Here is a 15,579-nt window from a genome sequence, read left to right on the forward strand (position 1 = left end):
GCTTGATTACAACATCAGGACATTTACAATCACAAAGGTATGTTTTAATTGGGAAGCGGACATCGACAACGAGCGAGGCATGGTATTGTAATGCGCATGGGGGGGGGGGGGGTAGAGGGTTATGGTAAGGGTTAGGGTTAAGGGTCGGTTTTGGGTTGGGGTTAGCCTTAACCCATAACCTTAACCTAACCAGATCCCTAACCCTAACCCTAACTCACCATAAGACAGGGTTATCTCCCCTATACCATGCCTCGTTATCGTTACTGCAACCGGTCAACAAAAGGCGGTCATTTAATTTCATTACACAAACGTGCTGTATCAAACGGGTATTTAATATTTGCAAGCATTAATTTGATCATTCATTATTTTGTTTGTTTTCCTTCACTTTAATATTTTCGGTATTTGTAAGTATGTATTGACTGTATTGGAGTCAATAGGGACATGATACCAGGATGGTCAAGCAGTTTCATTTTAAATCGTGGCTAGACAAAGGTGTTTCTGACACGGCCTGGTGTCTTGTTGACTTCTGGAGAGCGGTGGATACTCAGAAAGACCATCTTTCACCAATCCTGGTTCACTGCAGGTAAACTAGTATCAATTCAAAAATACGATATTTGATATTAGATTTGTAAAGATACGGGTTGTTTGCAAGAAAACGAAATTATGCTACAATCAACATTCGATGAACCACGCTGAAGATTGCGTATTGTATTTTCAGCGCTGGTGTTAGGCGAACAGGAACATTTATTGCTCTCGACAATCTCATTTCACAAGCACAAATTGAAAACTGTGTCAGACCATTACAGATTGTCGAAGCGTTGCGCGAACAAAGGGTTAGCATGGTCCAAACAAAGGTAAAACGATATTTACTTTTAAACAATGAATATCTTTTTATCAAATATATCCGCCTGCGATGGTGTTGAACATGTGTTGCCATTAACATGTTTAGAATAAATAAAGGACGTACCTGATATATATTTTAGATTAATACGGATTGATTAAGGAGCATTCACATGCTCATTGTATTTTTGCAACTTTGTGCACCAATACTGGCCCAGTCTGTATACAAGAACAATACACCTATCTTGGCGGAAGCTCTTCTTGTTGGGACACATCACGTGGTGACCAGACAGTTCGAAAGTGTCCACCAGTTCATGATTGGAAAATACAATAATTTGACAACTACACGAGTGGAACAACAGTTCGAAGTAAAAAACAAGATATAAATAAATAAGTATCCGTTATTCAAAATCCTTGTCCACTCCTTTTAAGTCCGCCCCTTTGCCGTGAACAATTACGGTTTTGCCCGGACTAGGCGTTGACAATATTATTGGCGATTCCAAATAGGATTTACTTCCGTATTATTTGGCAAATAATTTGCTTTATTATAAGTATTTGTTGGCCTATGTTCGTAGTAGTGTCAAAATGAATTAACTGCAACCCTATAGCACATCAAAAACGTGTTCTTCATCTGCGATTTAAAACTAGAGTTTGGTCTGTAGACGTGTTTCTTGTATTATTTCTAAATGAATTTTTTTCCGTATTCATTACATTCAGTTGTCTATGCCTGTTTCCTTTTAATCATACCTGAAGGGTTATTTAATGTTACAGAAACTTATGTTTTTATGGCTTAATTAAATAGAACGACCATCAACTATTCAAGCCGTAGAATACATTGCTTTATTGTTCATTTAATACCACATCAGTACACGAGTAAATATATGTTGTTAATAATGTATACATTGTCAAAAAACTCACTAATGGTATTATGAAAGTACATTCAATTGCCTTTTTTTCATCAGTGCACAATTATGGAAACACAATTTTTAATCAATCTAATGAACAAACTTATTACCTGACAAGACGTACATTATCATGTGAAAGAAGCGCATACAATTCTTAATAGCACAAACATAAACAAACACACGATATTATAAAAAATTATATCAGCATATTGTAAATAAATGTAAAGATTTTTATCGATAACATATGGACTACTAAATGGTGCAAATGTTTCGAGCTACGTCGGCATTGTACAAATAATACAACTTGTCGCCGGCCTGCTAATGAAATATTTTCCAGTTTTGTTTTCAATACATGGGCTGTACAACTTGAAATTTCAGTTGTGTATGCTTAGTGTTGAAAGTCGTGAGGGACATTTGCAACCAGTGGCCAGTCAAGAGGCAGAATATGGAAATATTGGGGTACACGTGACTGAAAGTAAGACGCGTTACGTATTTTTGAAGAAAAAAAAAACAACAACATATTTTTTCTTAAATATCCAATTAATGTGCAGTTATAAAGTATACATATCTTTCTTTTCAATCGCAGTAGATGCATATCGACCCCAACCTTATAGGAGGAGTGAACCACCAGTTGAAATGTATCTCCCTGTAAGTTAATTCTACATACCGTCTAATTTATTTAAGTTGATATAAATTGATGATCTGGTTGTTTTGTTTCCGTTTTATTGTTTTAATGGATCACTAACGTAAATGTTTAATGAGGCATATTTGATAGTTTAGGTGAACCAACTCATACGAGTTATTGTTATTTGCATTTTAAACATTACCTTAATACAAAGAATAATTCATCGTATTCAATTTAATCTGGTTATTTAATTTGAATTAAAAAACAAAAGAAAAAGTGTTTTAACAAGACGTTCATGGACCCTAAGGCGCTAACCGTAGACCCGAAGGAACCCAACTACTCTAAGAATAACACAAGCAATTTCTTTAAACATAAATATTGAATTTCTGATCACATTTTTTATTTTCAAACTTGGCTGAGATATCTTATATAAGAACTCATGTTTTGAACAAATTTCAGAATGATTGGACAAACAATTCGACCTCTAGATAGTTGATACAATTTTCGTTAAGATTTAACGTAGTGACACAGTTTGTGACACCGCGTGATTCAGTTCCATACTAAGCCCAGATTCTATTGAGACAAATGTCATGATTAAGTTGAGTGAAGATGGTGGAATAACATTAGCCACCAGAGCGTAAACCAAAGTCCACTATAGCCATATAAGGAAAATCGCCTCGCCCTCTGGTAGCCATGTTTTTAACAGAACAAAACCATTTTCAAACTTGGCAAAGATATCAAAAGAAGAAATGGTCTGACCAAGTATCGTGAAGATTTGACAATACATATGAATACTAGATTTTTAACAAGGTTTCACTGAAATTGTATAAAAAAACTACCCTGTCCCTTGGGGACAATGGTTTTCAACAAACCGGAACTATTTTTCAACGCAGCTGTGATGGCATTGCAACACATGTTCCGACCAAGTTCCATGGAGATTTGAAAACAAATGTGACGTCTAAAGGTTTAACAAGGTTTTACTAAAGCCATATAAGAAAAAAGTCCCATAGCGGCCATGTTTGAAACAGACTGAAACCATTTTCGAACTCGACCTAGTTATCATAAGAACAAATCTTCTGACCAAATTTCATGAAGATTGGATTTAAAACGTGACTTCCCTAGTGTTCACAATGTTTAAAAACAGACATATGAAAAACTTCCCGCGGTCATTCACCGAACCCGAGCCATTTTAGACATCCGTTATCATAAGGGCAAATATGATTGCCAAGTGCCATTTAGATGGGAAAATAAAAGTTGCCTCTGGGGTATTAACATGATAAATGCTTATGACAGACCACAAACGACGCACGCTGGACAACGAACGATGGACAAAAGTCGATCACAAGAGCTTAACATGAGCAATTTGAGCTAATACAAACTTCAATCGATTTAAGGTTTTCATATTTGGTAGAGATTCACATGATAATGCTTAAATGCGAATGATTACTTATTAATAAAATGTGAAAATTTAACAGCCATGTAAGTATATTTCTCAGACATGCAATGAAAAGACGTGTATGATTGGTCCCGTCTGGAACAGCTTGGCTCTTTAACGGTGATTGCTCTTGCATCGGATGACATTGGACTGGTAATATTTCTTTTGTATTGAAAACATGTTATTTGATACACACATTTTTTGGCTATATCTAAGCATGCCTTTTACGATATCGGGGTTGTTTTTGTGCTCGTTTGATGGGTAAAATGGAACTTTTTTTCCCAAAAGATTTATGCTTAATTGTTGCAATATATTATTGTTTGCGTCAAATGTACACCAACTGTATATTACACCATTCATTCTTCTCGTTAACAATATATATATCATCATTTTCTAACCTTGTACAGAATACCTGTTTAGCCAGGTGCCGTTCTGGCAGTGTGTTGTTCGGCTTGTTCCATATTATGGCAGTTTCTCTTCACATCCAATAAGTAACGTTAAATATCGCCGATTATAGAAACGAGATGAAGTGTTTAAAAAAAGCACAATTTACTGTTCTCCTGTTATAATATTACTTCTGAAGAAGACATGGTACTCGGTCAGATAAATTCGTTTCGCGTCTTGATCCTAGTTCCACACGATGTGATACACGGTAGTGTATGTATGTTTTGCCGAACTACGATCTCGCCCAAAAATAATTTACTGACCTTGCATCACACCGTAAGGCGTCAGTAAGAACCCGTGTAATTAATACAATTATGTTTATTATGTTTATGTTATTTATTCCATACACATATTAATTAGCCTTTCTATTTACATCCCTAGAAACACATACTAATAGCAAGAAAAGACAGGGAACATGCAACAAAAGGCCCATATGTTATCAAAGAGGAACAACACAATGGATTTGTTGAAATAACTTATTCCATGACAAAGGAGGTAAATTGAAGATAATTATAATTTAATCGTGTACAATTTATTTCAATTATAAAATGTTTTCTATTATTGTTATTTTTCACTTTTTAAATATCTAATTTAAATACAAAACAAAAGACTTGTCGCGACAAAACCATAAAACACTTCGTGCTGTCTTCGTGGAAAGGAGTAGATATACCGACATGCAGGAAAACAATGCTTGAGGTGATAGAGGCGGTGCACACTTGGCAGCCCGAAATGACAGACGACACACCGATATTGATACAAGACAAGTTAGTAGAGCTAGATGACAGATTATTTTGTAAAAACAAGCTCGCATACCCACCTTTTCAGTTGCTATGTATCGGACATTTAAATGTAGTTTGCTGGTAAACATGTAATCTACTTCGAATACAAACCCTATATATTAACTATTAAAAAGTAAAAGTGTACAGGTATTTCTCTTGTCTCTTTAACGTTTAAAAACGTATTATTCAAAATTATGAGTTATTTTGGATAATCAATGATTTGCAGTGTCGATTTCCAGAAATGCGGAGTCTTTGCTGTTTTATTGAACGAGATTTATCGCATATTACAACAGATAAATTACTATCAGTCAAGACAATGATGTATGGAAAAAGTCTTCTCATCCGCAGCAAGGTATGTTTACTTGATACACGTGCAATTACATGAATTGTTTGTGTTGTTGAGTAAGTATTTGAAACACTGTTCAGGCATGAATGTTAATACACTTTATGAAACGTTCTCTATTTATACAATGACATACATTGTCTTTTGCAGATGCAGCTCAAGTTCTGCTATGATGTGATATTGGACTATGTTCAGCAAAAAGGGCTTTATCAGAATTATTAATATTACAATGCCATATAATGGGCTGTGTTATATAGACTGTTGTTACTTCCAATTAGGAAAACGTGTCCATTTGTAAAGAATTGTTTCGTCTGATGTTTGCATGAGTTGCTTAATTCCTATAATATAGGCTTTATTTATACTGTTTAGATACGAGTGTATAGAAATGTTTGCAACTTGATTTGAAGTGTATAACCCTGATGTCGATACCGTAAAACTTTGTTTCTCATAATTAAATTCATTGATGTAGGCTATATTTAATACCTTGTTACGATGTAATGGTGTAGGGTTTAGAATAAACGGTTTAAGCATCTAATTCAATCTTCATTTGCTGCCCAGCAATATAGTTACGTTTGGATGTTGATCACTTAGTATGCATAAAGGACATTGTACTAAATATATACATCTCCTGCTTGCTATTGTATACTTTTTATATATGTTTCGAAGAAAATATATGTTCCATTTCCCAAAGCGCAATTTTACACTGTTAATTGCTTTAATGCAAAGTATATGTATTGTGTGGCTGTATTACTATGCTCTCTGAAATGTCGTTTTATTAGTTGCAAAACTTTATATGTGCTTTCTTATTTTGGTCTGTTTTGATGAATCAATTTATTAATTATGATTTAAAAACTCTTTAAAATGTGTTTCGAGTTTGCTCTATCGAAGGTTTAAAAAATTCATTCGAATAAATACACGACAGATACAAACCTCTCTTTTTAAAATGATCAAATATCGTACAAATCATGTTAAGTCAGGATTAAAATATATTTTTCATCGCTATCAATTTTGTTGCAAAACAACATGCGTCGTTCTAGAATAATGAATTCAGCCAGCACTATAGGTATTAAGACAAATACATAAAGAGGAATTTGAAACTTTAATGAAGTCTTAAAATGATCGTTGAAAAATATTTTATTTGTGAATATAGTATGTAAGAACTGTGTAAGATCACACTCAAACCATTGACTGGTCTAAATTTGTAAACATCTCCATATAACAATGATGTTGGAAAAATGTAAACCTCGTAAAAAATAATCGGATGCAATATGCTTGATACCAACGATATATCAATGTATATGTTTTCTTTTTAATCAAACGTATCTAACGACTGCTTTATCTTCATGAATAAATTTAGATAAATTGAGATTGGTCAGTTGCGAAACTAGTTTTAACATGAGAAGTAAATTGTCAGTAAATATTGTCTATTATAAGAACGTTTAAAGGTTTACATAGTATTTAAAGATCTGGAAATATATATAAATGCAAAAACGACTTTATAGGATGAATACCATTGGTAGGATGGTGTTCTTTGTCTATGTTTGACATTCCATTCATGATTATTAGTAACGCACTGGACACAAAGACATAATGTCAGTAAATTTAGTTCCTTGAAAAAAAAGTCTTAATGTGATAAATTGTATTATCGATATTCAGATGTGACTGGTTCGTTTGCATCAATCATTCTTATTCCATTCATGTTTGCTTGATAGAATTCACTTTAACTATTTTATCTTTCATACCATATTGGCTTCAGCGTTTATCATTCGGCTTCTGTCAATCATATCCAGAAGTTGAATGCTCGATTAGTGTTATTTTCGAAAGAATCAATACATGAAACTTTGTTCACATTAAATTTTGTTTTGTCGTCGCCTTTTCAAAAACAATGGAAGCAACTCATATAAATATTATATTTTCATCGATTACGAATTTAACAACATTAATTACCATTGGATCATTTAAATGTGCTCGTAGAAGACAATTACACATTGGGTTAATAAAACTGATACCGATTGTTGAAGCGATTCCTAAAAGATCGAGAGTGAGATAAATTGTCTTGGTCAGGCTTTTGGTTAGAAATTTAATATAATAAATATCATAGTATTTATTAAAAATGGTAAAATGTAAGTTTTTTTTTTTCCGTTCCTTTTTTCTTAGTGTGCAATAGTAATAATTCAACAAAAAGTCAAATTTTGAAAATTGCAATGAAAAGCGTGTTATGTTACGTCTTAGAGTAAGCAAATTGCCTGAATGCAAACTCCCTCAAAAAACATCGTTTCGCTCTTTGGATTTTATACCAGCCACCAGATGAAAGGAATTTGTAAGTAATAGGCACAACTTTCGATTTCGGACCACGGAGGGATACACAATGATTTTATGGAATTTAATCTATTTAAGCGTATTTTGGTAAAATTAAACATTTCATCCGATGAAGTCTATAAGACAGTACAAAATTAATATTTAATAATATTTTAAGCAGCAAATAATGTTTCGACCTTGCATACATTTTATGAAATGCATGGTTAATGGTAGAAACTCAAATCTATCACCATCGACAATATAGGGAAAACATCAATGTTAACATTTATAGGTGTTTTTTTCAAATATGAACAATTCTTTTAAGTATAAAAGGAACAATATAATAAATAATAATTAAAGACCATAGTTGCTTTAACACCCGTTCTTTTAAATTCGGCTGTTGTTACAAGCGGAAAACTCCAAAGCCGTTCCGGATTTCAGCACAACTGCAATAAGACAGGAGGAATTTTTTAAATTTGATTCAGAATTTGAATACCCAATTAAACATAAATTTTCCACGTTTCAGCTCATTGTAAATGGTCGCAAGGGAAGATGTTTTGCTTAAGTGACGGAAATGCTATCAATATTTCAGTCAATAGCAATAAGAAAATAACATAATTTGAAAAAACAAACAAACACACCTGGCTTTAGTTTGATAGTAATTTAATTTGAATACTTTTGTAATCCAAAGCTTGATTTGCATTTTAGCGACATACGCGAGTTTAAGCGCAATAGCTCCATCCGAAGTCTTACTATGAAGAAAAATAAAAATGATTACATTATTAACTTACAATGTGAACAGCAATCTAAACATATATGCAGCCTAGAAAAAAAACCAAGCAATGGACAAAAATATATAAATTTAAAAACGAAGAAGGTAGTTAAATAACCGACCAAACGATTATCCTTGATGCAATAGCATCTTATTATCAGTCTCTTTAGATGCAAAAAAATAAATGTAGTTTTTAAGAATTAATAACTTTGTAAAAAGAATAAACTCTAAAAAATTAAACTAAAATGCGTCAATTTCAATCGAATGTATCATAACTATAGAAGAAGCTTGAACAGTGTTAAAAATATGTCAAATAATAAAAGCCCAGGCAGTTCTGGCTTCAATGCAGATTTTTTTTTAAATGGTTTAGAAAATAATTGGTACTTCTGTTGTCAGATCCTCAAATGAAGCTCTTAATTGTGGAAGTTCTTTAACACAAACACAAGGTATCATAACATGTATTTCAAAGGGTGATAAATCTAAGCTGTTTTTACAAAATTGGCGCCCAATTACTCTTTTAAACACTTATTTAAAAAATTGCCTCTGGAGTAATAGCTAACAGATGTAAACTATTCATGGATAAGTTAATTTCTAACGACCAGACTAGTTTCATTAACGAGATACATAAGGATAAATCATGACATTATGCACTATACTGAATAAAATGAGATCCAAGGTTTACTTCTCCGGATCGATTTGAAAAAGGCGTTCGATCCTTTGTCGTTGCCCTTTGTACAAAATACACTTTTTAAAATTTCGGTCCAGATATTAAACGTTGGTGTCTCATTTTATATAAATTTTTTAAATCAGCTGTTTCTCATCATGGTTACTTATCTAACCTTTTCCCTATACCAAGAATATAAAAGGTGTAACCATTAATGGAACTGAACATAAAATGTCACAGTTTTCGGACGATACTACAATTTAATAAAATGGTACTGAACAATCCTGAAATGTAACCCTTCCTGTCATACGGGATTTTGAAAATATTTCAGGTGTTAATGTAAATTTTGATAAAACAACAGGTGTATGGATTGGACAAATCTAATATAGTTGTTAATTCAAAATACTAAATGGTAACTATTGGATGCAACAGTTTTAAAATGTTTTGAATATATTTTCATGTTGACCTGTAAAAAAGTTTAAAATGATTATGATTAAAAAATTGTCACAATAAAAAATATTCTGAAACAAGAGCACCGCATAACGAGTGCCACGCTCGGCTGCGAAAGCTTGTCAGATTTTTTTAGAGGTCACAGTGACCTTGACCTTTGACCAAGTGACCCAAAATGGGTGTGGCGTGTAGAACTCATCAAGGTGCATCTACATATGAAGTTTCAATGTTGTAGGTGGAAGAACTTTGATTTTAGAGCCAATGTAAAGGTTTTAGCACGACGCCGGCGGACGGCTGACGGCGGACGGCGGACGACGAGCAGGCTATGACAATTCCTTGGGTTTTCTCCGAAAACAGCCTCGCTAAAAATGGAAAAGACGACTTTTAACACCAAGTGGAAAGATTGTGGTTATGAAAACACTTAATGTGTCATTATTCAAACACCTGTTTATGTTATTGCCTAACCCAACTTATAACATGTTGAATTCAATAAAATCTTCTGTTCTGAGCTTTATTTGTAAAATTCAGTTTTCAACAATAGTTAAAGAGTATAGTGAAGTGGTAAAAAATGAACAATTCGGATAAATTTATTCCAGCATTGACACTTACATGGTTACACAAAAAATTATATCCTGTAGGGGAAATCGGATCGAAGTCACAAAACTCTTTTTTGATACACATTAACTCTTGAATTGCAGCTATCTTTATACTTTAAATATATCTAACAGAATTTCTAACCCTTTTTGGGTAGATGTTTTTAAAAGCTCCTCACATTATTTTGGTAAATTTGAAGTAAACACAGACGATTTCTTTTATTAACCACTTTTTTATAATCCAAATATATTGAAAGGAAATAAAAGTGTTTTCATTAGGTCTTGGTTTGTAGTTGGAATTTAATGTTTAGGTGATACATTCAAAAATGGTACCTTTATCTCTCTTGGTGAAATAAATAGAATACATAATTTGAACATACATTTAATTCATTATACAACGGTGACAAGAACATTTTATAAATTTGTGAAAATATGGTTTATCGTGCCATACCCAGCAAATTATTAAACCCTTTTCGCCCCATTATTTCAACTGGTACTGAAAAAAACCCAGTGCAAAAGACCGTACACCATTCTAAATAAAAATAATAGACAACCATCAGTTAAAGCAAAATGGTGTACAAATCTCAATACCATTATTAATGAAAAAGAATGACAGTGCTTATTTGAGCTACCCTTTTTAATAACCAGTGATGTTAAGATACAGTGGTTTCAATATAGGGAACAAATAGTCTTTTGATAAAAATGAAAATTACTGATGACACATTATGGTATTTTTGCAAACAAAGTGAGGAAAATTAAGAACATATATTCTGGGAATGTCAGATATCAAAAGCAATTATTGATGAAATGTTACCAGAACAATTTTTTCCTTTCATTAACATGACAATCGTTCTACTTGGATATTCAATTAAGTATGCTAGAGCCATACATGATAATAATGATAATGAATAATGATATTTTGATTATACTTGTACAAATTTAAAATTAATTAATTCATACCAAGCATAACAGGAGCAAAGATATACACTTAGTACGAATATGATAACTTGAGAAAAATATCAATTAAAAAATAAGTTAGATTCATTTGACAGTGAATGGGAACTTTTTAATGCTATTGTATCACAAACTTAGAATTAAAATCTGATGAGTGTTGTAGTTTTAAGCACTGTTTACAAATACTAGTTAAAGCGTACCGTTACTCAAATAAAATGTAGGACCTATGTGTTATATACTATATCTATATGAACCTATCATCGTTTTTCTATGCCGTTTTCATCTGTTATTACAATCTACACATTCGTTGTTGTCTGATCACATTGGAAGATGTTTTATCCCCTTTTTCCTTTATATGTATTTTGTAAATGTTTTTTTAACACACGACTTCATATAATTGAAAAGTTAACAAGACACTTTACTAACTTATATACTTTGTTTGTTGTTGACTACTATTATATATAACTTTAAATACGAGTTGGTTGCATTGCATGCTTGTTTTTTGTTGTTTCCGACTGCGAATCATTATTGCTAAAATTCTTGTTATCTTGTTTGCAATATCGAAATTAAATGTGTTGGATTTTTTTTTTTATAAATTGAAGTGACATTGACCTTGATCCAACAAGTCCCAAATGCAATCCTAATTTACCTTGACCTTAACTTTACTTGCTCCAAATGTAATATCAAGCTGCGTATACATATAAGCTACGTAAACATCGATTTCAATGCAATACCTCTTTACAAACGAAAGTTATCAAGTGAATGAGAAATTTAAAATTTAAGTAACAGCTACATCGACCTGAACCCGACACACTTCAAATACAATCCCTTGATAGGTCTCCCCGCAAGTCAGGTGTAATCAAGATTTGTCGATGCAAATAAAATTTACTGACCGGAAACCACATGTTTTCAGGTTTTGTATAGTTAAAGTAACAGTTACGTAGAACTCGATTCTACTTGCCCCCAAAAGCAACCCAAAGCTGTATATTCATGCAAGCAACACAAAAAAAATGTAAATGCAATACCTCTGTCAAATCTCCAGTTAGATATCGAAAAGTGTTTCTTTCTAATTTTAGTGAGCGCGACTTTGACCTTCTCTCGAATAGCTATAAGTACATTCCCAAGCTAGGGGTACTATTCAGCTAGCTATAACCAATGTGTCATTGATGTTGGCTAACATAAATGGGAATGAATTTTTCACCATAAACCATCTGTTTGAAGCCGCCCTCCTTATCCCCAGCATACCAGCTATACCCTAATCATATAACCAGGCTTTTCAAATATGCAGAAAACGTGATTAAAAAGTTATAGTGTGTCTTTTTATGCACGAAAAAAACATTTTCCGGTCCTTTATTCCTGTACATGTAAAACAATCACGTTTTATTACAATGCTTCATATACAGTTCTTCCTGTTGTATTGATGCAATTTGAGTTATGGTATGTGACATAGTCACCTGCAAACATAATAAAATCATTTAAATAGATTTAAACAAAACAACTGTATGCTTGTTTGCATTCATTTGTTATATTTCCCTTAGAATTCTAACCGTGTTCGCATTGTTGCAAAACTTTTTTTTTATTCAATATAATACATACAATGTATAAATGTATATCATCATACAACATAGTGATTGTACAAAGCAATAAAGTCCAGACATGTAATACAAGATATGCTAATATATATTCTTTTTTGGTTTCCATAAAATAAAAAATAAAACAAACAAAAAAAACTGAGCTTATATGTTTTTTCGTTGGTTGTTTGTGATAGCTGTTTTTTTTTAAAGAGAAAAGAAAAGAACAACAGAAGAATAGTTATGAAGAATGATGAGTTGTATAAAGTGGGAAGAAAGCATACTGGACTTGTGTGTTTTGTTGTTTATTCACAATGATCTGATAAGATTGAAAAAAAAAAATATACAAAAATATTTTAGTAAGATAAACTAACATTAGAGTAAAATGTATATAAGTTGACAAACATTATGAGAATTGAATCCGATTCCATTTTTATTCAAATATTTGTAGTGTGTCATTACTGAGGGCTATTTCTTTCTCAATCTGGATTTTAAGTTTAAGACTATGGACAAAACAATTAAAATGTGGTACTTGTTTTTTGTTCTTCATGTTAAAGATAAAATATTTCATCAATATAAGAATAAAATTCACAAATTTAATTACAGTCTATTGATTTCAATGAGTAAATTCCGAAACTTATATTTAAACAAGATGGTTTAACGTTTAGTTGCTGTTGTTCAAGAAAAGATACTAATTGATTTCAAAAAGGCTGGATGTGTTTGCACTCCCAAAAAAGATGTTCTATAGTTTCGATGTTTTCACCGCAGACGTCACACCGATTTGAGTTAGTTAATTTGCATTTAAAGAGATATTTATTTGTAGCTATAATTCTATGGATGTATTTATATTGAAAATTTCTCAGTGTGCTTTCAATAGTGGCTTTATATGGCATGGTAAATATGTGTTTCCAATTAAGTTCATGTTCTCCGAAAAGGACTTGCCATTTATTTTGGGTTTTGGAGTTTTCTGTAGGGTTTTTAATTTGTAGTGTGTAAAATATTTTATTCGTTTAGTTTTTTCTCATTTATGTTTTCTACGAATGTTGTTTGAGTACATGGTGTATTATTTGTATTGATTTCAGATTTAATATGTATGGGTATGCTTTTGTTTAGTGTGTAGTACTTAAGAAAATTATTTAAAGGTATACCGTATATGTAGCATATATCATCAAAAGAGTAGAAATCCTTTATTCTGTAGTAATAAAATTGGTCGACATATTGAATGCTTCGTTCAAACCAATCTTTATATAAAAACGTCTTATTGTTTGAAGTTATGTCTTTATTGTTCCTTAAAATAGTTTTACTGCTGGTTTAGGTTTCTAGGTTATGAGTGACATCACTCCATGCTGATAGAACATCAGACAGAAATATGTTTTCGTTTGCAATTTCATGTAAGATAATATTGCTGATGTTACATTCAAAGAGTAAGGAGTCACCATATTTTTTTAGGATTTTCTGGTAGAATAATTTCCATTTACTCGTATTGGTATTATCTAGGTATCTTTTAACCCAGCTACATTTGATTGCATTCAAGAATGAGTCAATGTTCGTTTATTGGATACCTCCATTTTCTACAGATTGAATTAACTGAGTTCGTTTTATTTTATCAGGCTTACCGTCCCATATGAAATTAAATATTGCTGATATTTACATCGTTAATAACATCATTTGGTGGATTTGGGAGAACTGTTAATACATAAATTAATTTAGGAAGTGCAAACGTTTTCAATACTGTGTTTTTTTCCGATTAGTGTAAGTTTACGGTGATGCCATGATTTTAAGCTTAAGCAGTTTTTAAAATTCTGCAATTTAGGTTGTATGTTTTTAAGAACTGTATCCTTTTCATTATTTGTGAAAGTAATTCCTAACGTTGTGGCTTCATCGGATGTCCAATAAAATTTCATTTCTTTTTCATATTGGACATTACTTTGTTTTAATTTACCTACTCGTAGCACAGTACATTTACTTTTGTTTAGTTTAAGACTCGATGTCATTCCATAAAGGGTTAGCGACTCTATAAGGTTATGGAAATAATCGTAATTGTCGTTTAAAAAAAAGTTGCATCGTCAGCAAATAGGGACTGTTTAATTTCTTCGTCAGATTCTAGTGATATGCCTTTTATGTGTTTATTTGATTGGATGTGATGTGATAGATACTCCATGCAAATAATAAATAGCGATGATGAGAGTGGACATCCTTGTCGAACCCCTCGTTCGATGTTAAAACTGTTTGAAAAGAAGCCATTGTTAATGATTATACTGTTAATATCGGTATAGAATAGTTTGACCCATTGAATGAGACTTTCACCAAAGTTCATATTTTCTAAGCAAGAGAACATAAATGAATGATCAAGCGAATCGAATGCCTTTTCAAAGTCTGCAAAGAATAGTAGACCAGGATTATTTGAATTGTTGAAATAGTTTATGCATTCTTGGATGAGACAAACGTTTTCACCTATGTAACGTCCTTTTATGAAACCAGATTGAGATTTTGAAATGATTGATGGTAATATTTTTTTATTCTGTTTGCTATACTTTTAATAGCAATTTTATAATCATTGTTTAGTAAACTAATCGGGCGCCAGTTTGATAATGATTCTAAGTTTTTTCCAGGTTTTGGAATAAGTGATATTATACCTTGTTTTTGTAGCGTAGTTAAGTTTTCGTTGTTAAATGAATAGTTAAGTGAATTAATTAGATGTGTTTTTATATCATTCCAGAATATTTTATAAAATTCGACTGAGATGCCATCAGATCCTGGGCTTTTGTTATTTTGCATTTCATTTAAGGCTAATCCACATACATTTTCATTAAGCAATCCGTCGCACAGTTGTTTTCCTCCTGGTTTAAAGCGTGATGTGTATTTTTAAAAAGGGTGTTATTTTCAACATTTTTTCGTTTATAGAG

At 32.1% G+C, this 15,579-nt stretch overlaps 1 protein-coding gene and 1 long non-coding RNA gene across 2 annotated transcripts in view; one reads left to right on the forward strand and one right to left on the reverse strand.

Moving 5' to 3' along the window:
- Nucleotides 1-15,579, reverse strand: part of LOC127839947 (ZZ-type zinc finger-containing protein 3-like) — a 432,333-nt gene that overhangs the window by 364,305 nt on the left and 52,449 nt on the right. The gene's annotated exons all lie outside the window — the stretch shown is intronic.
- LOC127837980 (uncharacterized) lies at nucleotides 1,087-2,409 on the forward strand. The gene is made up of 3 exons (XR_008029574.1): nucleotides 1,087-1,208; nucleotides 2,124-2,220; nucleotides 2,332-2,409. It is a non-coding gene; the product is annotated as an uncharacterized LOC127837980 (long non-coding RNA).

The sequence above is a fragment of the Dreissena polymorpha genome, chromosome 7 (assembly GCF_020536995.1).
Source record: "Dreissena polymorpha isolate Duluth1 chromosome 7, UMN_Dpol_1.0, whole genome shotgun sequence".
Lineage (NCBI taxonomy): Eukaryota > Metazoa > Mollusca > Bivalvia > Myida > Dreissenidae > Dreissena > Dreissena polymorpha.